The following is a 22,605-nucleotide window of genomic DNA, read 5'->3' as shown; positions in this document are numbered from 1 at the left end:
GGGGGACTGCGCTGCTGCCCAGGGGGACTGCGCTGCTGCCCTGGGGGACTGCGCTGCTGCCCTGGGGGACTGCGCTGCTGCCCTGGAGGACTGCGCTGCTGCCCTGGGGGACTGCGCTGCTGCCCTGGGGGACTGCGCTGCTGCCCTGGGGGACTGCGCTGCTGCCTGGGGGACTGCTGAGTTGACCATCTCCAACACTGGACCATTAGCGTCACTCCATTGGCTCCGACAACCAGCAGTAAACAGGCGGTGAACAAGAAGTCAACAAGCAGCCAACGGTAGTCTACAGACATCACTGGTATAGTCAACATTAGCAGAAACAGCGAAATCAATTGCTAGAATATGGACAATTGGTGACAAATGAGTTGACATTAAGTAATGCTCAACAAGCAGCCAGCAGCAGCCACCCATAGCCAACATACACTGAGTGTACATAACATTAACATGCTCTTTCCATGACAGACTGACCTGGTGAAAGTTATGATCCCTTATTGATGTCACTTGTTAAATCCACTGCAAATCAGTGTAGATGAAGGGGAGGAGACAGGTTAAAGAAGGATTTTTAAGCCTTGAGACAATTGAGACATGGATTGTGTATGTGTGGCATTCAGAGGGTGATTGGGCAAGACGAACGATTTAAGTGCCTTCGAACGGGGTATGGTAGTTTTGTGTCAAGAACTGCAACACCGCCGGGTTTTCCAAACTCAACAGTTCCCCATGTGTATCAAGAATCCAGCCAACTCGACACAACTGTGGAAAGCATTGGAGTCAACATGGGCCAGCATCCCTGTGGAACGCTTGACACCTTGTAGAGTCCATGCCCCGATGAATTGACGCTGTTCTGAGGCAGGAAAAAAATATTAGGACAGTCTTCTTAATGTTTTGTACACTAACGGTACAATCCACCATCTTTGATAGRCCAGACAGGGAGTATAGTGTGGACAATTAGTGACCAATCAGCAAGCAGGAGACCTCAACTACTGTAATATAGTAAGACAATGGCTGCCAATATTTAGAGATGGGGCTGGAGAAATGTAACCACTCAAATTTATAGATCTACAGATGCAAGAACTCCATGATATCAACGTTTTTCAAATTTGTTTTAGTTGGACGTCTCAGGCTCTGCATCCTACCTGGCATGTTGCTCCTACCAGGTGGCGTGGAGATGATCGGTGTCTGCACCACGTGCTCTCACTTTTTTTTCTTTAACTCGGCTCTGTCATATCCTCACATGGTCTCTCCAATCATTGCTATGCAGATGACACTCCACTGATCTTTTCCTTCCACCTTCTGACATCCAGGTGGCGACACACATCTCTGCGTGCCTGGCAGACATCTCAGCTTGGATGTCCGCCCACAGAAGCTAGACAAAACGGAGCTCCTCTTCCTCTGGGGAAGGCCTGCCCGCTCCAAGACCTCGCCATCACAGTTGACAACTCTGCGGCGTCGCCCTCCCAGAGTTCAAAGAAACTTGGCARGACTACGGACAACACCCTGTCGTTCTCTGCAAACATCAAAGCAGTGGCTCGCTCCTGCAGGTTCATGCTCTACAACATCTGTAGAGTACGACSTTTCCTCTCACACAGAAAGTGGAGCAGGTCCTAATCCAGGCACATGTCATCTGCCGTCTAGACGACAGCAATTCTGTTGGGTAGGCTCCCCGCTTGTGCCATCAAACCCCAGAATGAAGCAGCCCGCCCGGCGTTGAACCTTCCTAAATTCTCCCACGTCACTCCGCTCCTCCGCACACGCCGCTGGATTCCAATCGAAGCTCGCATCGTCATCAAGACCCTGGTGCTTGCCGACGGAGGAGCAAGGGAAACTGCCCCTCCTTACCTTCAGGCTATGCCCAAACCCTACATCCCAACCCGAGCACTCCGTTCCGCCCACCTCTGGTCTCTTGGACCTCCCACCCCTACCGGAGGGAAGCTCCCGCTCAGCCCAATCAAAGCTAATGTCTGTCCTGGCACCCCAATTGTGCAACAAGCTTCCCCTGAAGGCAGGTCAGCGGAGGCTTCAATCTTCCCAAAACATCTGAAACCTCTTTGAAGAGGATGTTACATAAGTCTTGGGGCACCGACTCCCGCTCTTTCACATCACTTCATGTGGGCCTGTACCTCCAACACAGTGCCAATTCTAAAGTATTCAGTTTCTTCACTCTTTCCCTGTTTCCCCTTAAGAACCTGAAGCCTCCCTGGCCTGGCCTCCCTCAACCTCTGTAATCAAATCCCAAGGTAATGGATGGTAATGAAAGCCAAGCCGAGGCAGGCCAGGGAAAATGGGAGGTGGACCAGTACTTTCCTCCCTCCCAGGGCCCTGGGCGGCTAATTCAATTTCCTGGGTGCTGGCTACTGCCGACATGCTGCTCTAACAGGCCCATTCACTTAGAGCTGCCCATTACACCTCTCCCTCCCTCCTGCCATTCAATAGCGAGCGAGCGAGCGAGCGAGCGAAAGTGAGAGAGAGGGGTGATTTCGGACTAACATACATATTAGCCATGCAGCGGGGCTGGGCTGTAGCTCTCCTACTGCTGTCACATGCGTCACAGGCTAATTGCTGAGTAGAGATGACAGAGTCCAGGAGAGTGGAGACGGCGGCCACGGCAGCTGGGAGGGGAGTTATGGAACTGTGTGTGTGTGTGTGTGTGTGTGTGTGTGTGTGTGTGTGTGGTGTGTGGTGTGTGTGATGGGTGGTTGGTAGTAGAGGGGATGAAGAAGGGCCGTTACAGGAGGAGCTAGGTCATGTAAATAAGTAGAATAGCTGGTGACAGGCAGGGGGCCACGTGTGCTGCTCATATGCCTTGCATGTAGGAGCGCGTGTAGGGACTGTCTAGAGAGCGCGTGTAGGGACGTGTCTAGAGAGGCGTGAGGGACGTGTCTAGAGAACGCGTGGTTAGGGACGTGTCTAGAGAGCGCGTGTAGGGACGTGTTCTAGAGAGCGCGTGTAGGGACGTGTCTAGAGAGGCGTGTAGGGACGTCTGTGTGCTAGAGAGCGCGTGTAGGGAACGTGTCTAGAGAGCGCGTGTATGGACGTGTCTAGAGAGCGTGTGTATGGGAATTGTGTCTAGAGAGTGGTGTTTTGTTGTTGCTGATAGCACGAACAGCTGCCCCCTGCCTAGATCGCAGTAGGGTGGCCAGGCCACGAGCAGCACCAATCCACAGAAGTGTGTGTGTGTGTGTGTGTGTGTGTGTGTGTGTGTGTGTGTGTGTGTGTGTGTCAGACCCCGAACTGTGTAAGCAACCCTGGGCCAGGCAGCAGCGGCCGACACACACAAACACGTTTCTTTCCTCACCAACTTCAAAAAGAGCAGTACCATTTCCTGGGCCACAAAGTGAACTCAAGTGCCACTCCAAGTCTCCGCCTGAGCCCTTACGCTCTCCTCTCTCCTCATCCGACCACACAGGGGGCTTATATAGAATAAATCCCGACTGGAATGGATGGTGGTGGTGAGTTTATATTTCCATTAAATGCCGAGTTGGGAAGCAGGAGGACTGCAGCTGAATCCTTTATAAAGCAGTCACTGGTTGGTCCTTCCATGTGGCTTTGGGYATGCCATGTTGCCCTCCTCTCCCCATTCACTCCCTAGGCCCTACCTACCTGGACCACGTCACAACAGCTTTTTCTCTGGAGAGGTATGCTGACGCACTACTACTAACACCGCCAGACTATTTATTTTACCTTTATTTAACCTTTATTTAACTAGGCAAGTCAGTTAAGACCAAATTCTTATATTCAATGACGGCCCAGGAACAGTGGGTTAACTGCCTTGTTCKGGGGCAGAACGACAGATTTTTATTTTGTCAGCTCGCCTGGCATCTCCATGCATTTTTTATGGAAGTAGAGAACAAGTGGAATGAACACCTGTTTAGCAGCTGTTTGCCTACAAATCTATCTTCAAAACAATCTATGAATGGAAAATATGAGACACTTTACGATATTCTGGTTTATCAGCACCGTCTTTGCTAGAGGGKAAAAATAGCCATAGGCCTATCCTATCCAGGAGGAAGAAACACCTAGGGAAAAATAAATACATTATAAAGACCACTTCCTGTGTGCCTATAAAACAATTGTTAGTTCAACGTCAACCTTTCCCTGCAAAAAAACAGAACTGGCTGTGGTTCATCTCCTTCACATAGAGTTGATCAGGCTGTTGATTGTGGCCTGTTGTTCCACTCCTCTTCAATGGCTGTGAAAAGTTGCTGGATATTGGCAGGACCTGGAATGCGCTGTCATATGCGTCAATCCAGAGCATCCCAAACATGCTCAATGGGTGACATGTCTGGTGAGTATGCAGGCCATGGAGGGAATTGTGTACAGATCTTTGCGTCATGGGGCCGCTCAGTATCATGCTGAAACGTGATGGCAGTGGATGAATGGCACGACAATGAGCCTCATGATCTTGTCACGGTATCTCTGTGCATTAAAATTATCGATAAAATGCAATTGTGTTTGTTGTCCATCGCTTATGCCCGTCCATACCATAACCCCACAGCCACCATGGGACACTCTGTTCACAACGTTGACATCAGCAAACCGCTAGCCCACAGAATGCCATACACGCTGTTTGCATCTGCCCGGTACAGTTGAAACCAGGATTAATCCGTGAAGAGCACACTTCTCCAGCGTGTCAGTGGCCATCGACGGTGAGCATTTGCCGACTTAAGTCAGGTCAAGACACTGGTGAGGACGCCGCGCACGCAGATGAGCTTCCCCGTGACGGTTTCTGATAATTTGGGCAGAGAAATTTGGTTGTGCAAACCCACAGTTTCATCAGCTGTCCGGGTGTCTGGTCTCAGAAGATCCTGCWGGTGAAGAAGCCGGATGTTGAGGTCCTGGGTCTGCGATTGTGAGGCTGGTTGGACATGCTGCCGAATTCTCTAAAACAACGTTGGAGGCGGCTTATGGTAGATAAATTAACATAACATTATCTGTCAACAGCTCTGGTGGACATTCCTTCAGCCAGAAACCCAATTGCACTCTCCCTCAAAACTTCAGACATCTGTGGCTTGCTGTGTGACAAAACTGCATATATTAAAGTGGCCTTTTATTGTCCGCAGCACAAGGTGCATCTGTGTAATGATTATGCAGTCTAATCAGCTTCTTGATATGCCTCACCTGTCAGGTGGATGGATTATCTTGGCAAAGGACACATGCTCACTAAAAGGGCCGTAAACAAATTTGTGGCCAAAATATTAGAGAAATACATTTTTTTGCGTATGGAACATTTCTGGGATCTTTTATTTCAGCTCATGAACCTTGGGACCAACGCTTTACATGTTGCGTTRATATTTTTGTTAAGTATAGCTCTCTCTCTCTCGGTCTCGTACAGTATACAGGACATGCTTCAATAACGCCTCCTGACCACAACAGCACAATGCCCTAACAGAGAATACAGTTATCGAATAACAGGACATGACTTAGAAATGACATTCTACAACAGTACATTAGTTCCCCAGGTCATGCAGGTTTTCACAACGTACCTGAGTAACACATTTTTAAGTCAGAGGACATAAAACATTTGTACGTTACAAACAAAAGGCTAGTATGCCTAATATTTACTGTACTATTTACAGATGATGAGCTGCAGCTAGTTTTGGTTAGTGACTGGATTAATTCTGGACAGGGGGGGCAGCCATTCTTCCCATGASGGTACACTGGGATTCCTCACCTGTGATGAGCTCACGGACCTCCATGTCGTTGGTCTTCCTCAGCAGGCGGATGAGGCCTGGGATACCATCGCAGTTCTTGATGGCCACCTTGTTGTCGTGGTCCTTGCCGTAGGAGATGTTCCTCAGGGCTCCACAGGCCTTGCGGTGGACCTCAGCCTTGGGGTGGTCCAGCAACCCTGCCAGCACAGGGATCCCCTTCAGCTGGCGCACATCCTTCTTGATCTTGTCGTTCTCGTAGCACAGGTGCTGCAGGTAGGCGGCGGCGTTGGACTTGACCGGGTCGATAGGGTGGCCCAGCATGGCGATGACCTCTTGCAGGTCGGGGTCACGCCAGCGCGGGTCCTTGCGGATGCTGTCTATGGAGGGCGAGCGGCGGCCAGCCAGGCGGTCCAGGCTGGCCATGCTCCCCCTCTCGGGCTGGGCCAGGGGGGCCGCGTACATGCCATGGATGTAGGGGTGTCGCTCGTCAACCAGCTCTGCCTCGATGGGGTCCTCGTACCCCCTGGGAGAGAAAGAGAGAGAGAGGGAGGGAGAAGTTTGTACGTTTGAGGAAAGATCATGTAACATTGTTTGAAGGATTTTTACATCTTGCTGTGTGGATTTGTGGTTGGATGTGTTCTGTACAAGGACAATGGTTTACAATTCACTGTCTATGACAGTGAGCTTAACACTGCTACTACTACAACAGACAGAGGGAGCATTTAGTGGAATTTGTATAAGAGGGATTACAAGAAACGAGAAAGAGAGGGGGGGAATAAGAGTTGAGAAAGGCCAAGTGAGGTAGGAAGYATTGAATGGAGGGAAAAAGGAGATAGAGGAAGGGGTGAAGGAGAGGTGAAAAGACAGGGGCGAGAGATAAGAGGACAGAGACGGGGAGAGACAAGGCTGCTCTGTTATTAACGCCGTCAGAGGGCCTCCCAGCCGGTGAGGCCCGAAAAAACAGCTTCCGTCGATAAGAAACAGGCGCCACTTATTAATCATCTCTATCGTCTCGGAGCCATGTTCTCTTTTGCTAATAATGGGGATGCTGGGGTTTGCACAGAGAGAAAGAGAGGAGGAGAGAGGGAGGGGGAGAGTAGAGACAAAGCAAAGGAGAATAGGGGCAGAGGAAGAAAGAGATCGAGAGAGAAAGAGTAAGAAAGATTTGAGATGGAGCCCTGTAGAGCCAAGAGCAAAAGGGACTCTTACAACAAAGTCCAGGCAGAAATTGAAAAAGAAACTCTGAACTTTTTCTGGGCTCCCTCACAGAGGGGCTGGTGTGGTGTGGCCCCCAGGAGAGGCAGCAGCAAAGCTCCACCATGCCCACAGGCAGGCCTCTGCTCCAACACTGCCTCAGGGCCCAGAGGCCGGCTCCTTCTGGTCACAGCAGCACCAAAGACTATGCTTAATGCCCTGCTTGGCCTGGTCTGGCTGCCTTCCTGGGACTGGGCCTTTTGCATTAGCCTGGCGTATTCCATTTCTCTGTTCCACAAGCAGCCGCATCCTTTTCCTTTCCCCTGTTAGGGTTGTGGAGGGAGTACAAGGAGATCTCCTGACTGACAGATCATTAGGCTTCTGAAGCAAACTGTGTCTAGATACTGAGGGGGTTTAACATGATAACTTGTTGTTGTCCAAAGGTATTCATGGGGCTTTTACAAACAGAGACATCCTAAGATGATTTGACTTGTTCCACACYCGTAAGGGTGTGACCACATCGCCTGTGTTGCGCGAGCAATGCAAAATAAAAATGGACACATGCATGTTATTCAATAATTTCATCCAAAACTGGTGGCGCGTAGGCCGGTTCCATTTTAGACATTGCAAGTCCCGCCTCWCCCATCTCCTCATTGGTTTTTAAGAGCATATGCCCTTGTGGGTAAGGAGGATATTTGATTTCAGCTAATGAAACCAACATTTTACATGGTGCGCTTCTATTTTTGTTCAGTATAGTTGGTACAGAGTGCGTTTTGATATTTCAACCTGCGTGTCCTAAACGTGTCTGGCGTGGAAGACAAACTCAACATGCGCACGATGGCGGATGCACGGAGCAGGTTTGGTCATCGTGTAAGATAAGAGATGCACTTCATTCTCCTCCGAGAGGAAAATAAGCATGGTCACAAAGTAACCATAGTTGGACTATCCCAAGGGGGTTTCCATTTATTTTGGGGGTAGGAACTACACTACTTTGTCTTGTACTAGCTCTGTTCTCTCCTCTGGTGTCTTTTCATGGGAACAAAGGAGGAGGCAGAGAAAGGAAGTGAGAGTGGGGAATCTAATTAATGTCGCACACCATGCGCCACCGCCTGTAGCCTCCCCTCCTCCCTACCACCGAGAGCGAGAGAGAAAGGCTAGTTCATCATACACAACTGGCCGGTCTGTTTTGAGCAACTTTGATATACGGTGCAACAAAACGGGCGACATCCCTAACTGAGTGCTAGCGGTTAGAGACAACCACTACGTGCCTTAATTTTAATGAGTTTTATGTTAATTATGTGCATAAAAATGTCTCCCTGCCACACGTTGCGAGGGGGGAGAATCTCATCAGGATATCGCTGTCTGTTTGCGGGTGCATTACTCTACGGGTTTACATAAACAACATATATCATGTTTTATAGCATCACTTTATATATTTTACTGCCAGTGAAATCAACACAAACTGGGAGAAAAAGCTCAGACCCGAGCAGCAATGTAACTACACACTGAATCCTTATATATTCAGAAGGCTAGGGTTCGGCTGGTATCAAAAGACAAAACAAACCAACCACCACTGCTATAGCAAAGACAAGGCCAGAGTCTGGGTCTGGATAGGCAAGCAGCTGCACTGAAAGGTGAACCACAAACAGAAGCTAAGCTGAAAGATACCGCATGCCGTGGCTAGGCTAAGTTTCTAAGGCGTCAACACGGTTTTGGTCTTGTGGTACGAGGTTAGGTTTAGGTATCGTGGCCAAACTGCAAGGCTAGCCGTGATCAAACATCTCCTGAAACAGGTGTCTCCAGCTCCAGTCTCAAAAATGACTTTGTTGTTACAACCTTGAAGGGTGGCATTTTAAGCTCCACACACAGCTGCCTGAGGACATTACATCCAAATGGTACAGCATAGTATCACCCCCTCCTGTTTTAGAATGGTTCCTTCAAGTCTAGGGAACGTGCACGGGAACCATTCTAAGAACCATTCTAACAGGAAGGGGTGAAAGTGGARTTGAACGTGAAGCACCACAAACCTRGTCCGGTAATGAAGGATAGGAGGGCTCAGAGCCGATTAAGCCCCAGTCATTAAGGCCAAACTGGGCCAGCTAGTCCGCCTGCTACTCTGAGGTTTTGGCCCGAGGGCATCTCAGTTAACCTAGTTCAACCAGTCTGAACCCAGTGCTCACCATTCAGAGCAGCATTCAGTCTCATTTAACCAGGCTACCTCACAGCTGCATGATAGATAACATGGAAAAAGAAATGGCTGCGAGTGAGTCGAGGATATACAGCACCCAACACTTCCTTAGTGAACACCCAGTCTGGTCTTAACACGTTCAGACCTACAGTTCGAGACCATTCAAATGCTAAAAGGAAAAGACAAGCAAAAACAACACTGCTGTGAATACCCTTTGAAAAAGAGAGAATGGGGTATTGGCAAATGATATCTTCATTACTATCAGATACATGCGACTACATCAACGGTCTCACAGACACTGACAATCAGTGTACAGTTGGGTTTGAAATGTAACTCATTTGAATAGAACTGATGCCAGGGTTGGTAAACGGGTTGCGGACTGAGTGATGGGAATGTCAGGATTTGCATTTAAATTGCCGGCGTTGCGTTGATAGAGGGGGCGGGTTATTCACAGGATGGGAAAGGCCCTCGCCACCACAGCCGCCAGACATGATGCTCACGGGATGATTACAGTAGCAGCCCACACTCCTCATGGTAATGAAGCTGCTAAATATCCTGCGTGGTCCTCTGTGTGTGTGTGTGTGTGTGTGTGTGTGTGTGTGTGTGTGTGTGTGTGTGTGTGTGTGTGTGTGTGTGTGTGAATGTGTGTGAGAGCACGCGAAAGCGAGAGAGCAAGTGAGTGTGTAGGAGTGACAGCCAATTATGACGATCAAATCTCCATTCCTGTGGTCTCCGGTCTTCTCCCTGAGAAGACAAACCCTCAAAGGATTAGCAGCTGAGAATGTTCCATCTGTGTTTGGAGAAACATTCCCACATGCTTATGAGCTCTGTGACTTTTCACTATACAAACAACAGATAGCTCATTTTGAATAATGACCAATAACTTCTTTATGACTCACAAGACAAAACAAATCAATTAAATCAAAGCAGACATAAGCAAATMTTCCTTTTTTAAACATTTTATTCTAATTGCGTCGGCTGTTTTGATGTCATCTGTTTTTACAACTAGTGTTTGTTCCTTATTTCAATTAAGTGCGGGGGYAAAAGCATGACATTGTTGAGAACTTAGTTCCCCCATCCTTGAACTTAGCCAACTGCTTATGAGAAACCTCAACGTAGACAGGAGAACGATGTCTGGCTCATGCTAAAAGCGATCTCTCTCTCACACACACACTGGGCCTCAGGATCTCATCACATCATCTCTGCACATTCAAATTGCCATCGATAAAATGCAATCGTGTTCGTTGTTCAATGCTTATACCTTCCCATGCTATGACCCCACTGCCACCATGGGGCAGTCTGTTCACAACGTTGACATCAGCAAACCGCTCGCCCACACAACGTCTGCCATCTGCCCGGTGCAGTTGAAACCAGGATTCACCCGTGAAGAGCACACATTTGCCTACTGAAGTTGGTTACGACGCCCAACTGCAGTCAGGTCAAGACACTGGTGAGGACGATGAGCACGCAGATGAGCTTCCCTGACACGGWGTCTGACAGTTTGTGAATAAATGATTTGGTTGGGCAAACCCATCAGCTGTCCGGGTGCCTAATCTCAGATAACCCTGCAAGTGAATATGCCGGATGTGGAGGTCCTGGGCTGGTGTGGTTGCACGTGGTCTGCGGTTGTGAGGCTGGTTGGACGTACTGACAAATTCTTTAAAARGACGTTGGAGTCGGCTTATGGTAGAGAAATTAACATTAAATTCTCTGGCAACAGCTCTAGTGGACATTCCTGCAGTCAGCATGCCAACTGCACCCTCCCTCAAAACGTGATGCATCTGTGGCATTGTGTTGTGCCACAAAACGGCACATTTTAGAGTCGTGTTTTATTGTCCCCAGCACAAGGTGCACCTGTGTAATGTTTATGCTGTTTAGTCAGCTTCTTGATGTGCCACACCTGTCAGGTGGATGGATTATCTTGGGAAAGGAAAAATGCTCACTAACAGGGATTTAAACAAATTGGTMCARAAAACATTAGAGAAATAAGCTTTTTGTGCCTATGGAACAATTCTGGGATGAAACATGAGACAAACTTCACATGTTGTGTTTAAATTTGTATTCAGTGTATATCTGTTTGGCCTTCTTGCGGTCAATTCAGTCCACAAATTATTTGTAATTGTGTTCCGGCCTCCTGACCATCCGCTTAATCTAGTTGATGATCCCTGACACACACCTACACACACACACACACACACACACACACTTGTTACTAAAGACTAGGAGCGTGGGCAGCACAGTTCTTCCCTCTTATCCTGTAATAGATTACTATACCCTCTTATCCGGTAATAGATTACTATAACCACCATGCTCGGCGAAAGCGCAGGAAGCCATATTGCACTAAACATCTTAATTTTCCTTTTCCCATAATCGAGGGTTTTCAAAGCGACTAGACGATAAGCTGTAATTAAAATGCTTTAACTCACACATTCATTAAAGCCATTTATACAGCAGACTCAACATCATACTATTAATGGAGGGATACTAATGAGTGTGTGCGTGCGAGAGCGAGCAAGGAGTTAGGGTTACAGGTCAAGTTTAGGGTTATGGTAAGGGTTAGGTTTAGGATTATGGTAAGGGTTAGGTTTAAGGGTTAGGGAAAAAAGGATTTTGAACGCAAATACATTTTAGGATAGAATTACATAACGTGTGTGTGTGGAGACAGACGAGGGCTCTGGGGGTGCGCTCCTTGCCATGCTAATTCTAGATCCAGTTGTATTATTATAACTGGATTCCAGATGTGTTACATCATCAGGTCGGTTGGTTTGAAAGGTGATACAGGAAGTGATGGAGCACAGCAGTGATGGTGTATGATGGAAAGACGGTATGTGAGGTTTTTCCCAAAGAAAGSACTCACCCACTGGGCACKGACGTCAGTTCAACATTTCATTTTGATTAACATTTGGTAGTGCTGTCAACTAACGTGAAATCAACTAAAAATGTTACCATGTCATTGGACTTAGGTAAAAAAAAGATGAAATGCAAGGTACACGTTGATAAGTTATCGCGTTGTGAAAATTAATCAGTGAGCTAGCCATCTTAATTGCCTAATGAAGTGCGTGTGTGTGCGTTAGTATGTTGTGAAACATGTAGCGTACAGTACAAATTGCCTGTCACAGCAACCGCCTCTCAAGCTGATAGAGTGACTCATTGTCTGGCAGTGTGTGTGTGTGTGTATATATGTGGGTACGTTTGTATCTGGAAGTGTGTGTGTGTGTGTGTCTGGAAGTGTGTGCGTGTGTGTTCCATGCAGACAGAAGCTCTGATTAAAGAGCATCTGTACTTCCCACCCCTGCACTAGGCATAACTTTAACCGTTAGTGCTATCCAGGACACTCTAAACTATAACCCCAACCTTAAAATTGGTAATATCTAACGTTTTGGGTGACCCGACCAAATTCATAGAAATCTGAGTTATAGATCTATCATTCTACATGAAAGCAAGTATATGAAGTAGATCTGTTCTGTGTGTGCTATTTCTATGCTTTCCATTCTTAAGTTTTGTTTTTGAGTCTTTTACTTCAGTTATGTACACCAGTTTCAAAATGCTGCAAACACAATATTTTTGGTTATGGAACATATATTTCACAGCGGTTTAGATGGTACAATGATTCTCTACACTATATTATCTTATTTTGTTTCATAAACTGAAATTAGGTGAACTATTAGAGTTTTCGCAACCAGGAAATWAACGCTGGAGCGATATCTGCATAGCGCAACTTTAACCTTTAAAAATGTAAACTTCAAATGGGGTAGGGATGTCCCAAGGACCCTGGACAGCAAGGACATAAGTATAACACATCACCACGCTGCGTTTACATTCCAGGGTGTGTATGTGTGCTTGATTAACAAAGTCCCCGAAATGCAGCCCAGCACTGTCAGAGGCTGCCACAATGCTACTTTGCATCACCTTTGAACATCTCCATGACAGACACACAGGATTCCTCTCTTCCTCCCTCACAAACTTCCTCAGCTCACTTCCCTTCAAACTGGCTTAGGGCCCTTATTTCATTCTTCTCCGATGGAAAGAAAAAAAGAGAATATAGAAGTTTGAATAAATCCATCTGTTACAGATCACTGGTAAAAAAATTAGTATTTTAAACACACACTGCTCCATGTCAAACATCACCTTCAATTTGCTTGAGGTTTCTTTCTTGTGCTACAGAGTACAGGAAAAGTGGACACTGTGTGGCCTGATGGGACTGCACAATCACAAGGGGAGATAATGTGGTACTAATTGTAGCCTTGACAGACAGACAGACTTAACGTAATGTTGCCTGTCATTTTTTTTTTTAAATCTGGCAATATTTTTAAGAACCCAATTCATACAGTCCCCATTTTTTGCCGGGATAAGCCTTTTATATCTCCCYCACACAATAGCGGCAAGTAGGAGTGGTAGTAGATGTGGGCCGATGTGGGTAGATATCTATTTAAATACATCAAAGAAATCCATTATTATCGGGTCTATGCAGCCTATAGGGAAACATGGCTGCGCCATGAAAGTTAAATCAATAGTTGTTTTGTTCATTAAACAGACAAGACATTTACCCTGATCACAGTAAACACACATTTTATGGTAGGCTAATAATATAATGSAACATAACAGAATAAAATACAAATAATATTTGCGTCAAGGGAACGTGTGAAATTTGGAAACAGAGCCCGAGCTTATGTTTTGTATATCTAAAAAAAAATCCATGTTCAAATCTCTTCCCTACCCTCACTCTGCTRCGTTAGGGAGCAGGCGTCAGGTCTTCCACAACCTCCGCGGGCTTTTGGAGWTGCCTATATGCGATCGAGGAAAATAAATAGTCCTACACTTGATTTAGGCTACATTATCGCATGCTAAACGTTTCTGATCATTGATAAATGAGGTATACCACCACCACTTATTTGCCCAGACAGAATTAACCAAATATACAGAATATTCAGTTAAACAACATCACATTGATTAAGACAAGTCACAGGCTTTTAGGTCGGGAGTAGGCCTAGGCTACTAAGTTACCGCAAGTGAAGAGCAACATAATCCACTTGTTAGGCTACATAARATGCTGGCTAAATGTTCTGATCAGCGCTAATAAATGAGCCAACCAGACAAGATGATCGCGCGCGGCACTCACCTCAATTTAGCGAACATTTCCGCAGCCTAATTGTAGCCTAACCACCCCTAGCAACATTAGCATATCAATAATGAGCGTTTAACCCTCCCACATGAATATAAAAGTACAGTAACGTTACCATACAGTGTCATTCATATTATAATATTATACTTCACACTGCTAGGTAACGTTCGCTAGCAGGGGGGGGGCAACTGTCATGCGAGTGTCGAGCGCAACCCCCCCGAGGTAGCGTCGAGACAAGTTAGCAAGTTTACATTGCTGTATATGTGTAGCCAATGTGCGAAAAGTCTAGTAAGTGTGTGCCAATGCCACCTCAGCATTATGGCTACATTTCATCCTAAGCCATATGCAGAACTTTAGCGCAATCATGACTAGGTCATTATGGGGGTTTTGTCAGAGGCTAACTGGCTGGTTTCTGGCAGAAGGATCTGGAGGTTACAGACATGTTAATGAAGGTCGCCCAGAGTGACACGGCTCAGGGAAGAGAGACAGAAAACACCGTCTCTCTCCCTCGGTCTCACCGCTTCTCTTTCTTTCTCGCTCCAGCTCTCCCTCAATCTCCTCTTCCTATGTCTAACGATCTCCACTTTCCCTCCGTCTGTTTCCCTATCGAACTGTCCGTCGCTCAAGGCCTCTTTGTCGAACTGCCTCTCTCTCTCCCCCTCCCMCTGTATATCTGCCTRTATTTCTCTCTRTTCCTCTGCCTAACGGTCTCTTCTCCCTCCCTCTTTCTATGTCTAACAGTGTCTTTCTGACATAAACACATGTTCAACTGCCATTTGCATGAAAAACGGATATCAAAGCCTCTTCCCTTCAACGCCGCCTCCTCTGTAAGAATCTCAAGGAGAAAAGACATCTGTTCACATATGTACACACACACCTTTGTTTCTCACGCATTCTAGAAGAATAAGACATGTATTCTTAATTTTCCTCATCTTGAGAAGACTATTCTTCTCACGTCTCAGACAATGCCTGTAGCCATGCATAAAACTAGTCCTCATTGTCCACCACTTAGAGGAAAGAATTGGTCTCCTGCAGCTAAGACGCACCAAGGCGTAGCTAGGATACAGCTAGGATGATACAGGTTGCTACATCCTCTCAAACAACAATCATCACAGCTAAGATTCTAATCMCAACCCTGCTCAAAAGATGAGTCCTAACTATACTTTATATGTAACAAGAAAGACTTGTTTTCAAGATAYACCTGGCCAAGAAAGCAGCTCACATCCATTTTTTCAGACAACCTAAACCAGACCAAACCAGTCCAATCCTATCTTCCAGGTCACCTAAACATTTTCAGACGACTAAAACCAGACAGCGTTCTGTCACGTCTATCGTTCTCACCTGACACGTGGCCCGTCGCGGAGCGGCTCTCTCACGGTCCTGCCGCGGTTGGTGCCAGGCAGCGTGCCTTGGCGCCGGCRGGCGGTGGAGTAGTCAGGGTCCAGGTCATAGGGCTCCTCCTCCTCAGGGCCCAGGCTGCGGCGGTCGTCCTCCAGTCCGTAGGGCTCTGGCTGGAAGCGTTCTGGCTGTGACCGGTTCAGGTCCACACTGCTGCTGCCCATGGGCACCTGAGGCTGGGCCACGTGGCCGTAGTCATCCTTCCGAATGGGTAAGGTCCCGTAGCTGTTCTCCGTCCGGTAGCTGTTAGCCATGGCGTAGGGATAGCGGGGCGGCCGGAAGTTGACGCCACGCGACAGGCTGCCGTAGTTGTCTGTCACGTCTCCAATCCCGTAGCCGTCGTGGAGGCCATAGTGACGCCCACCATACTGGCTCCCGCCGGCATCGGGGGGGAGCGTGTCGGTGTAGGAGTCGTTGTAGTTGTTGTAGGAGCGAGTGAGCGTGGAGGTGGCCTGCGGCGTGGTGATGTAGCGCTCGCCGTTCTTCAGYTAGCGCCGGTCGATGGAGTCTGTGTAGCTGCCCAGCGGGGACGAGCCCTCAGGCAGGGGCAGGCCGTCGGGGCCCAGGGGCACCTGTCGAACCGTCCGCGTGGTCACCGTCTTCACCATCTTCGTCACCTAGAGGAGAGGAGGTCACAAAGACAGAGTTAGACTGATTACATTATAAGTTAAATCAGTTCCTACCCAATCCTGAAAGTCTAGTGTGTGTGTATGGGCCACACACACACACACACACACAACAGTTGATGAGGACAATGTTGAAACATTCGGATCACCCTGACATGACTGTACTTAGCAGTATGTTCAGGTGTCCCACCAGACAGACGACAGATTAATCCCGTCCCCAGACAGCTCTCTCTATATGGTATTAAGTCAGCCTGGGGAGGAGGTTACCTACAGATAAACCCAGTGAGAGACAGGTGGTTAGGACGGAGACACAGCATGGACACAGCACACCGATGCAGCCTGTTGAATCACAGACAGGCCAGTGGGATGCCGATGCCACACAGTGAGAGTGCTGAGGAATGAGATGAGGACAACATTGTTCCTTTAAAGAGTGACACTGCAGGCAGGCACTGTCAATAACAGGTCGAAGGTCATGCATTGGGAAACTCCYAAGGAGAAAGGGTCGTACCATTGCTTTTCATCCATTTCTATTCGAAAAAAACAAGGCTAGGTTGTGTTGGAAATAAGGGTGAGTTTGTGTGACATGTCCCCCCCCCCCACCTATGGAATAGGGGGCCATTTCGGAAGGTGACAGTCATAACTGGGGACTGACTGTCTTATAGAGCACTAGTATACTATATCTACTGTATATCGATACATTTTGTACTTCCTACATCACAATCCTACTTGTCTGAGTCCTGAAGCCGCCTGGCAGTCGGAGAGTTAGCTGCATCTAACCTCAGCCTGAGGTTCAGCATTGATACAGAAACCAATTTGCTGCCCAGTGAATTCTGCAGTGGCGATAATTGGCTATTTTGTCCGRGGCTATAAATTCATTTTCAGAATTAATGAGATTGATGAAAATTAATCGTCATTGGAAGGGGCCCCATGTCTGATGCGATTCGCGTTGTGCCTGACAAGGTGCACGGAGAGGGTCCATTCCCACAAGGATTGAAGCAAAGGCATGAAACGATAACGAGGAAACTCAATAAGGTCCTAAACATCTCAAAAGAGGAAGCAGGGAACAACACGTGAATCATAAATGTTAAACGTTCACAGTCATTACATATGAGAACTTGAAATCTTGATCCCATTTTCACAAAGCCTTTAGTTTGTTCACACCCTGTCCCCAACTGTGGTATTTTAAATTCAAATCGGCCAAGAAACGGTCTATTCTCAGTCATGTTAGTGAATAATTATGGCGCTTCAGTAACATCTAAAGACCACCCTTCACTGCCATCCATCGGTTTGCTACTTCACACTACGCTGGCAGAGCTGCTCCCCCTCCCTTCGAGTGTAACTCGCACACAATCTTCCCTTTCATGTTAAAAATAAAGCCTTTGTCAGATTCCAAACTTAATGAAACAGCTTGAACCGCTGGCCTTGAAATAACAGGCTGGCTTTCTCTTCTCAGCTGCTTGATTAAAGGACTTTTATTGCCATTCATTTCAAACGGAGGTGGTGACGGTAATTGAGTGCAGGTCTGGTTGGGACGGGGGTCGCTCTTCACTCAAAAGGACCCGTTGCCTCCTACACTGTGCTGAAATGTGGAGATGATCTCTTAGGCCTGGGGTTGAGGACCACTACCAGGAACTATTCAGCAGTGTTCTTCAATCTTGATTCTGGTCCTAAAAAGGTATAACCACCACAGGCCATCTGCCGTGGCACAAACTCCCTCCATCTTTGACGAGCCCGTCTTCCAACTCAGCCAGGGAGAGAAGCCTTGATGAACATGACTTTTGTACTAACATGACTTCTAAAGAGCCTTCGCTGGTACGGCACGAGAAACCGTCAGACAGGTTTCAAACAGAACTTTGATCCGCTATAGATCACAACATGCAAAAACAAGCAAACCGGGGGCCTGGGGATGGTGCTTCAGAGAAGGCTACAGAAAAGGCCCATCTAGACTACTGTAAACGGGCTAAACGAGAATCTCTAAAACGCTGGTGTGTGTGTGTGTGTTTGTGGGTCTGTATGTATTTGTCAGGGCCATGTGGCTAAGGCAGTGCGCTCCCTCGCTCTAATGGAAGGTGCTTGCAGTCAAACCGGGGCCTATGTTTACCAAGTGTTAGGCTGTTAAAGGGGAGGGAGGGCAGGCATCCCACGCTGTTTTTATAGCGCCGTAACACTTTCACCATCTCTGCCGCATTCAACTTTTATAGACAGAGAGCTCAAACTGATAAACCAACTGCCCGGGAGTTAGTGGGAGGTTTATGGAGATATGAGCAGGAAGGGTTAGGGGTTCACTTCAAGACAACAACAAAAAGCCTTTGGGTTCTTTACTCTGTCTGTCTGTGATGGGGTGGGAGAAGAGGTGGGCACTGGGGTGCTGGGTTTGGACTGCGGTGAGATGGAACCTTCCGGCACCACCAGGGTCTCGATGATGGTCACTGGCAGGTAAGTGTGGCGGGTGATGGTTTTGATCACCTTGGTCACCTATGGGAAAGTGTTGATGGCGGAGGTGGTCAATAAGTAGTACTGGGCATCACATTGGCAGTTGTCTGCACATACACGGTACATGGACGAGCCTGTTGATTCAACCCATTCAACAACATAGGAAAAAGATCAGCACCAAAACAATGACAGCGTAAAAACAGAACATTCAAATTGACTGCCGCTACAGTTTWGCATTTTGTATCCGAGTGGGTTTCGTTCTTTCCATTCAAACCTTTCTCCCTCGTGTGTGCTGTTGTGTATTAAGGCCTGTTGTGTTGTTTGAGTTTGTGGCGTGCCTTAACCCTCATTTACTCCCATCCACAGGTCACGGAAGGAACGCTGCTGCTTTTTATAGTTTTTATTTACCTCCTTTAAAAGAACAGTGTGATCACACAACCCTCACTGGACCACGTCCACAGAAAAACACAGTGTGTTGGGAGGGAGATGGAGGATGGACATGGTGACACCCATTCCCTGTGTGTGTGTGTGTGTGTGTGTATGTGCTTGCACGTGATGCAGAGCCTTCCCTTCCCACCAGTTAGCGAGTACCACATACTAGCCAGCCAGTTGACTGACTCACTCCTTCACAGCTGGAGCGGTTAGATAGTTAGCCTTTAAACAGCGAACGCCACTCCACATTAACTTATTCCCAGGCCTTCTTTTGGTCTGTTTGTTTCAGTGTGGTGGCTGGCTACTGATACTGCTTATACTGCTGCTTGCCTTGTTTGCATATGTGTTTAGCATTAAAAAAACATGTTTTTTTTCCAAAAGCAATAGTGTGAAATCTCGTTGTGCTTGGAGGGGATACTCAGAATACATGAAAGGAAATGCATTAGCAGTAAGTAGCCAGCTGGAGCCTCCTGTTCAAAGGAACCCAATTACACATACTGTAAATTCAACAGATAAGAAAAAGAGTGAGAGGGCGAGGGAGAGTAAGAAAGAGAGGGAGAGAAAGCGATTGAGAGAGAGGGATGAAAGTCTGGAAATGTCACGTATGCAGGCTTCCATCACAAGCTGGCTGGCCAACCGATGACACCAATTAGAAAGGAACGGTCAAAACCGTCTCTTAATCTGCTTCTTCCCCTCAAAATTACTTCCAAAAAGCATCCTCTTTCATCCCTATGGAGTTGTGTCCTTAAAATCAGTGACCCTCACTCCCTCAATCCCCAAGCCCTTGATTAATGTTTTATTTAGCTGTGTGTGTGTGTGTGTGTGTGTGTGTGTGTGTGTGTGTGTGCCTGTGTGTGTGTGTGTGCCTGTGTGTGTGTGCGTGCGCCTGTGTGTGTGCCTGTTCGCTTTAGTGTACATGTGTCCAATCCTTTACAATAGGATAGCAGCACACACAGTGAAACAGAGGGATTAGCTGGGCTGTTTAATTGCAGATGCTGTAGTGTCTCTAGTGTACCAGCAGCTCTAGCCAGGGTKATTCCCTAGGGAACCAGACTTTCGGAAAATAACATCTCCGCTCTATTTGGCCTGCGTCCCAAATTGCACCCTACTCCCTATATGGTGCACTAGTTTTGACCAGAGCTCTATAGAACTTGGTGCCATTTTGGGAGCCCCATTCCATCCGGAAYCACACGGCACTGAGACACTGTCTGGAGAGGTAGTGTGCATGGCGTGGAGCAGGCCTGACTGAAGGGGGAAAGCTGTGAGCTACGTTCAGGAAGGACAGTAAGAGTAAAAATACTGGAGCGTTGGGCTGGCTGTGATGCGGTAAGAGACAGACTGCCTGTGTGACAGAAGGGCGTGGCCGCGCGCGGCTGACATGGGCACACACAAAATGGTGTCGTGAGTTGATAGTAAAGTGATGAGGGGGGAAATTTTTCCAACTCACCTTCAGGTTAGTTGACATATCCTTATATAGAAACAACAAAACACAATAGAGGGGAATCAAGAAAAAAGAACCCGCAACACAAAATACTGTAGGAGCAATACTGAAACAGTAACCAAATTGTAAGACAAAATCTGGGCAGCTGGCTAAAGGATCACGGGCCTTAGAGACCGTCACTTTAGGCTGCCGAGTTACCATAAAACAATTACCATGCTGTTTTACTGCAGCAACCTGCCACATACATTTCACAGGGTTGTAAGCAACCCAAACAATTTGTTGCATTAAAAAGTTTCAATATAGTGTGTGGSCATTGAATTTCTTCTCCTCCAGCACCTAGGTACCAACTACCTAATTTGATGTGATGTGTGACAACGTTGCTTCCCCCAGTACCTTGGTTTCTGTGCGTCGCGTGGTGCCGTCGTCGGAGGTGACCACAGACACGTGGGAGGTGGGTGTGCCAGGGTCCTCCTCAATGGTGACCGTCTCCTCCACCATCTCCTGGGGCTCCTGCATCATGGCCAGAGACGTCTGGTTACTGGGGCTCTGCTCCTGGAGAGAGAGTGAGGGAGGGAAGGAAGGAAGGAAGAAGAGGACACTTGTGGACATGGAGTGGACCATAATATACAAAGTGATGTTTTTTTTGTAAGGAGATCTGTGTGCCGATCACTTTGGGCATTTTTTTATTGATAGCACAGTCGGAGTGATAGCGGATCTGTAACCACCGGGGTATACTGTATGTAGTCTGGACTCTGGTACTGAACCTACACACACACACACACACACACACACACACACACACACACACACCATACATACAAGGTCTGAGGATGCAATTTATACGCAGTTACAATATCCCATCATCATCAGAAAAGATTTATCCAGTCAGAAGTGGCCATAGCACTCAATGAAACCAAAGCCTAGAGGGCTATCAGGCATATTGCATTTGATCCATATTGTGTCGGTGTGCGTGCATGTAAAGAACTACCTGTTCCTGCCACAGGAAGTTCCATGAGGTCATCCACTACTGCCAACACTCTGCTTCCATACTCAAAGAAAATMAACATCAACAAACTACTGTACACCCTCTTCATGTGGAATATAGGAAGGAAGCCATTTGCATTTAATCATCAACAACCAAGTAGCGAGCGCAAGAGAGAGAGAGCGACGGAGGGAGAGAGAGAGAGTGAGAGAAAAAACTCAAGACAGAATAAGAGCAAGAGGGAGAGATGAGTTGTGTGTGGCATTGTGGGTTTAGCAAAGTGGCGTGGAGGGAGGGAGGGCTGGGTGAGGCAGGCACAGAGTTGATGATGCCAGAGGGACTGTTTGTTTTCTATGAGTCTTTGAAGGTGCTAACAAGCGGGCAGTTCTTCATTGATTAGCCAAGCAGTGTTAGCTAGCCGCTTCAAAGACCCTCTGTCTCACTGAAACCTGATTGATCTGCTGCCCGTCCGTCTTGCTGATCAGTCAGAAGACTCCGCTTTCATGTTGGGGATCTTCTCCTCCCTAATCCTTTGGGCCGGGCTGTTAGGTTTGCGTGTGTGTACAGGGATGGGAGGGGAGGGGGATTCTGGACATCGTTTTCAGGGACAAAGTCAAAGAAAGTTTCTCCTCGTCACAGCAGTAGAGTCAATTAGTGAAGTAAATTGTGTGTTAAGTAATTTCCCTCGGAGCAGTGTGTCAGCCCTCCGTTATTGGGACTAATGACTGGGAAGAATAGCTGAGGTACAGAGAGTCATTTTCTCAGTCAACTGTTGTGGGACGTTTGAAAAAGCAATTGACCTTTGGTTAATCAAGTAGTGTGGGATGAAAGCTCTCTTTGTAACGGTCCTCAGAACAGAGTGTTTATTTACCTAGCAATGTGATGTAATACTTGGTTGTTCTTTGTGTAGGACGAGACCAAAAACCTGCTGCATTCAGAATTGTCCCCATCTCCGGTACTGTACACACAGTAAAGTATGTCTGACGTGGGCCAGACCTGTCAGTTTGAACATCCCTTCACCGGGATGCAGGGAACTCACAGGCTTGAAGGCTGACTAGAGGACTGAACTATGGCGTGCGAGTTTAGAAGTCGGCAACTGTGCAAGCATGCAAGAGAGTGCATCCGTGTGTGTACAGTGAAT

At 47.4% G+C, this 22,605-nt stretch overlaps 1 pseudogene; it reads right to left on the bottom strand.

Annotated features, from left to right (window-relative positions):
- The window catches only part of LOC111974557 (splicing regulator ARVCF-like), a 113,300-nt pseudogene that overhangs the window by 48,695 nt on the left and 42,000 nt on the right, over positions 1-22,605 (bottom strand).

Source organism: Salvelinus sp. IW2-2015, linkage group LG15 (assembly GCF_002910315.2).
Source record: "Salvelinus sp. IW2-2015 linkage group LG15, ASM291031v2, whole genome shotgun sequence".
NCBI classification, from domain to species: domain Eukaryota; kingdom Metazoa; phylum Chordata; class Actinopteri; order Salmoniformes; family Salmonidae; genus Salvelinus; species Salvelinus sp. IW2-2015.
Note: the sequence above shows the minus strand (reverse complement) of the source record. Positions and strands in the feature narration are given on the sequence as shown.